The following is an 11,571-nucleotide window of genomic DNA, read 5'->3' as shown; positions in this document are numbered from 1 at the left end:
TATTTTTTTATTGATTTCAGAGAGGAAGGGAGAAGGAGAGAGAGAGAAACATTAATGATGAGAGAGAACCATTGATCGGCTGCTCTTGCATACCCCACACTGGGATTGAGCCTGCAACCCAGGCATATACCCTGACTGGAAACTGAACCTGACCTCATGGTTCATAGGTAGACACTTAACCACTGAGCCATGACGGCCAGGCTAGTATATATTTTTTTAAATGGCAAAATGAAAATACCATTATCAGCATGGTTTCTTTTAAGCAAAAACTTTGAGTTAAGAAATGTGATACTTAACATCAACCAACAAAACAAAAAACAACATTATGGGGGGGAGGGATGGAATGAACAGCAGAAAACTTAACATTGTCAACTGAATACAAATAACTCAACCTAACCCAAGAATTATTGGCAATTCAGAAAGTTGTTTTCAGTCAGGTATTGCCATACTGTGTTTAGTGGGGTTTAAGTAACTGAGTATTATGCCTGTAACATATATCTTATATATGCTATGAAAGTGTTTAAAATTTGATAAAGACAGAGAACCCCACACAGGAGCAGGGGCAGTGACTTGGTGATCCCATTTGGAAACATGTTTGTTGCAGGGGTAATGAAACAAACACAAGGAAGGACAAGCTAAATTGGCATTCAAGACCAAGGCTCCTGGCTTCAAGTTCAAGATGGAAAAGTAGGAAGATACTGAGCTCACCTTCTCTCATTGACACCAAAACTACAACTACGTATAGAACAGCTATGTCTGAGAACGACCTGAAAAGTAGCAGAACAAATTTTCTACAACTACAGATAAAAAGAAAAAGTCACACTGAAATGGGTAGGAGAGGTAGAGACTAAATTTAGTCAGGACCTCCCTTACCCCCACACACCATGTGGTGACTCACAAGTGGGAGGCATATTACAACAGTGGAGGTCTTCTCTGAAGAGTGAGGTGTCCAAGTCTAGCAAAAAGAACTAAATGAAACTGAGGTGAACTGTTTACCTAGACAAAGAGTTCAAAGTAATAATCATAAAAATGCTCATCAAACTCTGCAGACAAGAGGATAAACTCAGTGAGAACGTCAAAAAAGAGATAAAAATTTATGAAAAAGGACCTATCAGAACTGAAGAATTTAACACACATACACAGACTGAAAGTAAAAGGATAGAAAAGATATTTCATGAAAATGCTAACAAACAAACCCCCCCTAAGATTAGTAATGCTTATATCAGACAAAACAGACTTTAAAACAAAGACTATAACAAAAATACACTGGAAGGAATCAACAGCAGATCAGATAACATGGATAAACAATCTGAGAGATAGCATAGTGGAACTCACCAATTGGAAGATCAAAAAGAAAAATAATTAAAAAGAATGAGGATAGCACAAGGAAACTTTGGGTCAAAATCAAGTGCACTAATATTCAAATCACAGGTGTCCCAGAAGCCGGAGAGAGAGAGAGAGTGGGGGGGGGGGGGGGGGAGAGAGAGGGAGATAGTTATGGAAAACTTATTTGAAGAAATAATTCCTGAGAGGGAAGTTCATAGTGCTACAAGCATACCTCAAAAAACAAGAAAAGTCAGCAATAAACTAACCCTACAACTTGAAGAACTGGAAAAAGAATAGCAAGAAAAGCCCAGAGTAAGTAGAAGGAAGGAAATAATAAAGATTAGAGCAGAAATAAATAACAGAGACTAAAAAAAACAATACAAAAAAATCAATGAGCTGGTTCTTTGAAAGGACAAACAAAATTAATAAACCATTAGCCAGACTCATCAAGAAACAAAGAGAGAGGACCCAAATAAATAAAATCAGAAATGTAAGTGGAGGAGTAACCACTGACACCATAGAAATACAAAGGATTTTAAGAAAATACTATGAACAACTATATGCCAACAAGCTGGACAATGTAGATGAAATAGACAAATTCCTAGAAAAATACAAACTCCCCAAATTGAATCAGGAAGAATAAAAAAACCTGAATAGGCTAATAACAACTGATAAAAGTGAAGCAGTAATAAAAAAACTCACACTAAACAAAACCCAGGTCTGGACAGCTTGACAGGCGAGTTTTCCCAAACAGTCAAAGAAGAACTAACACCTATACTCCTCAAACTATTTCAGAAAATCCTAGAGGAAGGAACACTTCCAAACTCTTTTTATGAGGCCAGCCTTATCCTAATTCCAAAACCAGATAAAGACACTACAAAGAAAGAGAATTATAGGCCAATATCCCTGATGAACATAGAGTCCAAAATCCTCAACAAAATATTAGCAAATAGCATCCAGCAATATATCAAAAAGATCATACACCATGATCAAGTGGGATTTATTCCAGGGATGCAAGGGTGGTACAATATTCACAAATCAATAAATGGGATACATCACATAAACAAATTGAAAGACAAAAATCATATGATCATATCGATAGATGCAGAAAAAGCATTAGACAAAATCCAACACCCATTTTTGATAAAAACTATCAGCAAAGTTGGAATAGAGGGAGCATATCTCAACATGATAAAAGCCATATATGACAAACCTACAGCCAACATCATACTCAATGGGCAAAAACTGAAACCATTTCCCCTAAGAACAGGAACAAGACAGGGATGCCCACTTCCACTTTTCCTGTTCGACATAGTACTGGAAGTGCTAGCCATAACAATCAGACAAGAAGAAGAAAGAAAAGGCATCTAAATTGGAAAAGAAGAAGTAAAACTGTCATTATTTGCAGATGACATGATATTGTACATAGAAAACCCCAAAGACTCCATCAAAAAACTACTAGACTTCATAAATGAATTTGGCAATGTAGCAGGATACAAATTAACACCCAGAAATCTGGCTTTTTTATATACCAATAAGAACTCACAGAAAGAAAAACTAAAAAAAAAAAAATCCCATTTACTACTGCAACAAAAAAATTAAGATACCTGGGAATAAACTTAATGAAGGAAGTAAAAGACCTGTACTTGTTAAACTACAGGACATTGAAAAAAGAGACAGAGGAAGATATAAACAAGTGGAAGAATATACCGTGTTCATGGATTGGTAGATTGGTAGAATCAACATCATTAAAATGTCCACACTACCCAAAGCAATGTATAGATTCAATGCAATCCCCATTAAGATAGCAATGGAATATTTCATAGACCTAGAACAAACTCTCCAAAAATTCATCTGGAATTTAAAAAGGACCCTGAATAGCCACAGCAATCCTGAGAAAGAAGAACAAGTTGGAGGGATCACAATACCAGATATCAAACTATATTACAAAGCCACTGTTCTCAAAAGTGCCTGATACTGGCACAAGAACAGACATATAGACCAATGGAACACAACAGAGAACCCAGAGATTGACCCAAGCCATTATGCTCAATTAATATTTGACAAAGGAGGCAAGAGCATACAATGGTGTCAAGATAGTCTCTTCAATAAAGGGTGTTGGGAAAAATGGAGAGATACATGCAAAAAAATAATGAAACTATACCACCAACTTAAACCATACACAAACATAAACTCAAAGTGGATAAAAAACTTAAATGTAAGACAGGAAACCATAAAAAATCTTAGAAGAATCCAGAGGCAGCAAAATGTCAGACATATGTAGTAGCAATATCTTTACTGATACAGCTCCTAAGGCAATGGAAACTAAGGAGAAAATAAACAAATGGGACTACATAAAAAATAAAAAGCTTCTGCACAGTAAAAGAAACCATCAACAAAATAACAAGAAAGCCCACTGCATCGGAGAACATATTGCCAATGTTATCACTGATAAGGGTTTAATCTCCAAAATTTACAGGGAACTCACACAACTTAACAAAAGGAACATAAAAAATACAATCAAAAAGTGGGCAAAGGACTTAAATAGACATTTTTCGAAAGAGGACATACAGAAGGCCAAGAGATACATGAAAACATGCTCAAAGTCACTAATCATTCGAGAGATGCAAATCAAAACGACAATGCAATATCATCTCACACCTGTCAGAATAGCTGTCTTCAACAAATCAACAAACAAATGCTGGTGAGGATGTAGAGAAAAAGGAACCCTTTTGCATTGCTGGTGCAGCCACTGTGAAAAACAGTATATAGTTTCCTCAAAAAATTAAAAATGGAACTCCCATTTGACCCAGTAACCCCACTTCTAGGAGTATATCCCAAGAAATCAGAAACACCAATCATAAAGGATATATGCACCCCTATGTTCATAGCAGCACAATTTACAATAGCTAAGATTTGGAAACAGCGTAAGGGCCCATCAGCTGATGAGTGGATTAAAAAACAGCGGTACATCTATACAATAGAATACTACGCTGCTGTAAAAAAGAAGGAATCTTACCATTTTCAACAGCATGGATGGACCTGGAGAGCATTATGCTAAGCGAAATAAGACAGTCTGAGAAAGATAAATATCACATGATCTCACTCATTTGTGGAATATAATGAACAAAGTAACTGATGAACCAAAATAGAGCTAGAGGAAAAAAATATTTCAGAATATAATAGAAGTAATCCTGTTATTTGCAGATTTTTAATATTTCCTACAACTTTTGTGATATACTATGTTAGTACAGTTTGGTAATATTATACTTAAAATCTTTTTATTCTTGAAATATTAAGGTTTTTTGCATGTAACATTATTATATTTAAAATAGTTTTTCTTGAAATAAAAAATAAAATAAATAAAATGCAAAAAGAAAAAGAAAAAGAAAAGATGAGAAATAATGGCTGAAAACTTCCCTAACTTGGGAAAGGAAACAGACAACTAAGTATAGGAAGCACAGAGAGTCCCAAACAAGATGAAGCCAAAAAGACCCACACCTAGATTATAATTAAATTGTTAAAAGTTAAAAGATAAAGCTAGAACCTTAAAAGCAGCAACAGAAAAACCACATACAAGGGAATGCTCATAAAACTATCAGCTGACTTTTCAACAGAAACTTTGCAGGTCAGAAGGCAGTGTACAATACATTCAACATGATGAATACCAAGAATAATCTATCCAGCAAGGTTTATCCTTCAGAACTGAAGGAGATCCAAGATTTTCCCAGACAAGCAAAAGCTAAAGGAGTTCATCACCACTAAGGTGGCATTACCATAAATGTTAAAGGGAATTCTTTAAGTGGAAAAGAAAAAAGGGCAAAAGCAGAAACAAGAAAATAAATGCAAGAGAAAAAAAGTCTCATTAGCAAAGGCAAATATATAGTTGAGATAGACCAACCACTTATAAATCTAGTATGAAAACAAAATGAATATAAATACATACTTATCAATAATTACTTTAAATGTAAATTAACTAAGTGCTCCATTAAAAAAATATAGGGTGACTGAATGAATAAGAAAACAAGACCCTTATATATGCTGCCAAAAGGAGACACTAGAACACACAGACTGAAAGTAAAAGGACAGAAAAGGTATTTCATGAAAATGGTAACAAACAAAAAACCTGAGGTTAGTAATGCTTATAACAGACAAAATAGGCTTTAAAACAAAGGCTATAAAAAGAGACAAAGAAGGACCCAGCAATTCCACTTCTGAGCACTTATCTGAAGAAAACAAAACACTAATTTGAAAGCTATATGCACCCCTATGTTCACTGAAGCATTATTTACAACTAGAGGCCCGATGCACGAAATTCATGCAAGAGTAGGCCTTCCTTCCCCCAGCTGCCGGCACCGGCTTCCCTCTGGCACCTGGGACCCAGGCTTCCCTCTGGCCGCCAGCAGGCACCTGGGACCCGGGCTTCCCTCTGGCCACCGACAGGCACCCGGGACCTGGGCTTCCCTCCGGTTGCCGGCAGGCATCCGGGACCTAGGCTTCCCTCACAGCCCCAGCTTCATCTGGAAGGTCATCCGGAAGGACGTCCAGTCTAATTAGTATATTACGCTTTTATTATTATAGATAGCCAAGCTTGGGAAGCAATCCAGGTATTCGTCAATAGATGAATGGATAAAGAAGAAGTACACACACACACACACACACACACACACACACACACACACACACACTCTGGAATATTACTCAGCCACGAAAACAACACACACATACTCTGAAATATTACTCAGCCACTTACAACAACATGAATAGACCAAGAGGGTATTACGGTAAGTGAAACAAGTCAGAGAAAGACAAATACTCTATCATTCCATTTATGTGTGAAATCTAAAAAACTAAGTAAATGAACAACCAAAACAAACAGACTCATAGATATAAAATAACTGATAGTTGCCAGAGGATTGGGTGGTGGGGGTAAGGGCAGAGAAGGTGAAAGGCATTAAGAGGTACAAACTTATAAATAAGTCATGGGATGTAAAGTACAGCATAGGGAATAGAGTCAATATCCAAAATACCTTTGTACGGTGATGGATAGTGGACTTTTTGTGGTAATCACTGTAAGGTATATAAATGTGAAATCCACTATGTTATACACCTGAAACGAATATAATATTGTATATCAAACATACTATAACTAAAAAGAGCTTTCCATTCCAAAATAAAAATTAGACATGAGGAAAATAAACTAGATAAGGACATAATTTAAATCTGTAATGCTCTGACTTTCTATTGCATCTATTATATCAATTACTAGAGGCCCAGTGCATGAAATTCGTCTACTGGTAGGGTCCCTAGTGGCTGCCAGCTGCCCGCTGGGGCTTCCCTTCCCTTCCCCTGGCTGCCTGCTGCCGCCGCTGACCAGGGCCTCTCTCCCTTTTCCCAGCCAGCCCGCCCCCTGGTCAAATTCCTGGAAGAACTCCAGTTGAGGGAACAATTTGCATACTACGCTTTTATTATATAGGATAACACACACACACCCTGTCAGAGATGGACTGAAAAAGAAGCTATGGAGCCCTAACTGGTTTGGCTCAGTGGATAAAGCATCGGCCTGTGGACTGAAGGGTCCCAGGTTCGATTTCGGTCAAGGACATGTACCTTGGTTGCGGGCACATCCCCAGTAGGGGGTGTGCAGGAGGCAGCTGATCGATGTTTCTAACTCTCTATCCCTCTCCCTTTCTCTCTGTAAAAAAATCAATACAATATATTTTTAAAAAAAGAAGCTATGGAGCAGATAAGAAATATTTTGAAGTCAAATCATATTTTATTTCCCATATGGAGATTAAGTGACTTGCCCAAGTAACTTGTAATAAGTAAATGGCAGAGTTAGTAACTATAAATCCAATACTGTTGCACCACATGACTGCTTTCCTTCTCTGAGGAAGGAAATGCTATTCTAACCATTATTTTGTTGTCTTCAAATGGTGTTTAGGATGTTGAAAGGAAACAATCATAGGCTCTTTAAGAAAAGCTTCTGTTGCTGCAACTGTTCCGTGTAGGCTTTAACTGTGAATGCGGACAAACAACAGGGTGAAGAGAAGTAGAGGGATGGTATGTTTTACGGGACTTCCTTAGATTGGGTTCTGGACACAAGCAGGCTCGTCTGTTTGTGGGCATCAGGAAAGACCAAGGTACTTGGAACTAGCGATGACTCATTCTAAAATATCAAATAACCAAAAAGTTTACCTGTGTAGTATTTATTATTCAAAGATCAAAAGTATTATATATTTGATTTTGTTGACTATGTATCATTCAAAGAGCATAAGTACAATGCATAAGTATTCTGAATCTAAGAAATAGGTTGGAGTTAATTTGAAACCTAAGTCTTAAGTAAGGAGATTAATACATTAGTCATTTGGTCAGGGAGATACAATATTTGAAGGTAGGTACAGTCATCCATTGGTATCCACAGGAGATTGGTTCCAGGAATCCCCGCAGATACAAAATGAGGATGCTCAAGTGCTGTAGTTAGCTCTCCGTACCCGTGGAGATGAAACCTGTGAATGCAGAGGGCTGACTGGATTCTATTTCTTTACCTTTTTGTACTTAATATAATTCTTTACATTTACCTCATAAGTAGTTAAATAAAATATATACAGCACCTATAAAATAAAAAAATAATACTAACTCAATGGTTTATGCTTTTATATCACAACTCTCAGTAATTTCACCAATCACTCCTAGGGATACCCTGGTGTTAAGACTGAGCCATCATCTGACATTCCTGTTTGGGGGACAGGCTGGCTACATCCAAGAAAATGAGAAGCGATGGCTGGTCTTGTTTTACAAATCCAACCCCATAAAGTGACAGCAGGCATAATCTCTTTGCACGCTTCCCCATTCATCTTTGACATGCAACAAATCATGTGAATTAATGAGATGTGATAGACAATATTAAGAAAAATATTAAGGTTTAAAAGCAGAACCGCTCTATTGTTGGTGTTAACTGGAATCTGGATGCTTTATCATCTCTGGTTTGAATCATGGTCTTATTTTTCTCCTGAGTGTATGAATTTTAGTTCTGAAAATATTTTTTAAAAAGTGCCCTGGCCGGTTTTCTTAGTGGTTAGAGCATTGGCCTGCAGACAGAAGGGTGATGGGTTCGATTTCCAGTCAAGGGCATGTACCTTGGTTGCAGGTTCCCCAGTCCTGTTGGAGTGCTTGTGGGAGGCAACCAATCAATGTGTCTCTTTCACGTTGATGTTTCTCCCTCTCTCTCTCTCTTCCCCTCCTCCCTCCCTCCACTGTTTCTAGAAATCAATGGAGGAAATATCCTTGGGCTAGGATTAAAAAATATATATATTAAATTTCTTAACACAAAATGTTTCATATAAAGAACAAAATTTTTAGAGATGTTTTTTACAACATTCTTAGAAGCAGAGTAGAAAAATACACCACCCAAAAGACAAACACTGAAAAAGATTCCACTTTTTTCTGTTGATGGAACCACATGTAAGCATTTAGATCCTGGTCTCAAAAAGCCTAAGATAAGCACTGCTATTGAGAGAATATAACTAACAAAACATCTGTATGAGAAAGCAATCCTGAAGCATCTCATCTGATCACGAATCTCAGTGGGATGTCTACATAGCACCAAAACTACCAGCTAAAAAGTACACAATTTACACTACAGTTACAGACTGATAAAGAGCCTGGTCTCTACTGCCAGAAGTCACAGGTTCAAATCCTGCATCTTCCACCCACTGCCTCATCACTTAGACTGGGAGCAGGCCTGTTTCATCAGCTGTAAAATGGGGATAATGATAATTCCTACCTCATAGAATTGCTAGAAGAGTAATCAGTACATGGAAAACATTGAAAACAGTTCCTGGATACAGCAGAGTTCAATTAGGGTCAAGTGGAAAACTGAGATGGCATCAGCATGCCTTCATTATCTTGAGAGGTCAACTCCCAGGCCACTGGTGGAAAACCAAAATGTTCCTGGCAAAGGACAGCTGTGCTGTGCTACATAACACCATAGGATCTCTGTTTTATACATTTTCTGTGGTGTTGGGCAGATCAAGCCTGCGTGAACGCACTTTCCTGGGTAAACAGAATTCTCGAGAGTTCCATAAGAGCTGGGTTATTTGTCTAGGTTGTCTTTCACTACTTCATCTTCAGTACTTATCTAGCACCTGGCACATAATCAGCTCTCAACAAATACCTGCTTTTCTAAATGAATAGCTGAAGGAAAGGATCTGGAGCTCTGCAAAAGCAACAGGCATTTGACTAAACAGATCTAGGCAAGAAAACACTTATGTCAGACCCATTAATATTACTACCCACTCAATTATTACAATGAAAAAAATATTTCCCTAATACTGGAAGTTATTTCCTAACTGCCATTTTTATCAAATAGTTAGAGGGATCAGCTTCAAATATAAATGTCAATATATTGAAAGTATCCAATAACATTCAGATCTTCCTTGAAACATTTGTGAGAACATTATATAAAAAATCATGATGGTTACTTCCATTTACAATAATTTTCAGTGAAAATACTGAAATTTAAAAATTAGCAAAAAAGTTAAATAGGAAAACAAACATGCCTTAGAGAATGGTTAAGTTCTAATTTTTCAACCTGAAAAAAGTCCAACCTGATGCCTTGCATTTCTAGCTTACAGAGAAAGAAATAAAAAAATAAGAAATAAATGAGTTCTGTTGGCTAAAGAAGTACTTTGTGATCTATTAAACTATAAAGGTAAACTTTCTGAGAACTGATGGAAAATTTATAAATTTGTGACAAATTTAACAATTTCCTATTAGAATGTTAGTAACATTTTGAAAGCTAAAGCCTGAAATTTTATCCTATCACCTAAATAAAACACAGTAACTAAAAATTAATTTGTTATTTGGGATACAATGAAATAGAAATAAACATTAGAACATAAATCTAATAAAATTAATTTGTTCTGTGGGATACAATGAAATAGATTCTCAGAAAAAATAAATAGCTGGAACATCATCTCTTTAAAAAATACACAGAAAATATGAAACAGCTATTATAGACTAGAGGCCCGGTGCACAAATTCGTGCATGGGTGGGGTCCAGCTGGCCTGCCCCAATCGGGACCAATTGAGGGGCTGAGGATGGTTGGCTGGCTGGCCCCACCCCTGATTGGGTAGAGGGGGCCGATCGAGGAAGGGGCTGGCTGGGGGTAGGGGCTGCAGGCGGTTGGCCGACTGGCCCTGTCCCCTGGTCGAAATCCTGGTTGAGGGGACAATTTGCATATTAGCCTTTTATTATATAGGACTAGTGGCCTGGTGCATGGATTCATGCACGTTGAAAGGAAATTAGAAGAAATATTTTAATATCGCTATTCGCCCTTTATCTATAATAGAAGTGTCAACCAAATTCACGATTGACAATGACAGATTGAAATACACGCATGCGATTGGCACCAGCGAGAGCTTTATATGTATCGTGCATGCACAAGTCAACTTAGCCTTTTATATATATATAGAATAAACTTGCTTAATTAGACCTGCTTTCTGATTTAGCTAAACTTTTTCCAGCCCGATGAAGCACTCCAACTTCTCTTTCAGTAATTGTCAGCAACACAGCAGTAAATATCAACACAAAGCAGATTATTATTGTAGATCACGCAGGGAGAACAAAGGGTAAAATATTTAACTGCAGCAGTGTTTGACTGTATTTTGTGCAATGAGAAAACCTGAAGTCATTTTCAAGGTCCACCATTTCTTATTTCTTTTCAGTCGGGTCAAGTTTCTAAGCTTTCTAAATCTCCGTTTTCTGGCTAACGAAAAGAAAATAGGATTCCACCGAGTCTCCTATCTACCTACTCCAGGACTTCTGTGAGGATCAAATGAGATGAGGCAGGGGAAAACGCTTCATAGACATTTGGTTAAAGTGTAAAATGTTTCCACTTGGCTATAAAGCAAGTTGTATTCCTGGGTTGAAGAAACTGCAAGGAGGCTAGTTGCTAGGGAGAGGAAGCTGGGCTCGGCTGTGGGCCGCATTTTGGGCCATGGGGTCTCGGCAGTGTTGGCTGTGAATTGGTGGGCTGTCACTCCAAGGTGGTGGCGGGGCCTATGTCCCACTTGGGGGAAGCAGAGTGTTGCTTTGTGGGCACCAGGTCCGCGGTGCCATTTCTTTGTAAATGGCCAGTGCACGTCACGGCAGCTCCTGTGTTGAGTATCTGCCCCCTGGTGGTCAGTGCACGTCATAGCGACCAATCGGATGGTCAGACACTTAGCATATTAGCCTTTTATA

General features: G+C 37.8%; 1 protein-coding gene across 2 annotated transcripts in view; it reads right to left on the bottom strand.

Moving 5' to 3' along the window:
- Window positions 1–11,571, bottom strand: part of MIPEP (mitochondrial intermediate peptidase) — a 213,713-nt gene that overhangs the window by 22,228 nt on the left and 179,914 nt on the right. The window lies entirely within an intron of this gene.

The sequence above is a fragment of the Myotis brandtii genome, unplaced genomic scaffold (genome assembly GCF_000412655.1).
Source record: "Myotis brandtii unplaced genomic scaffold, ASM41265v1 scaffold516, whole genome shotgun sequence".
Taxonomy (NCBI): domain Eukaryota; kingdom Metazoa; phylum Chordata; class Mammalia; order Chiroptera; family Vespertilionidae; genus Myotis; species Myotis brandtii.
Note: the sequence above shows the minus strand (reverse complement) of the source record. Positions and strands in the feature narration are given on the sequence as shown.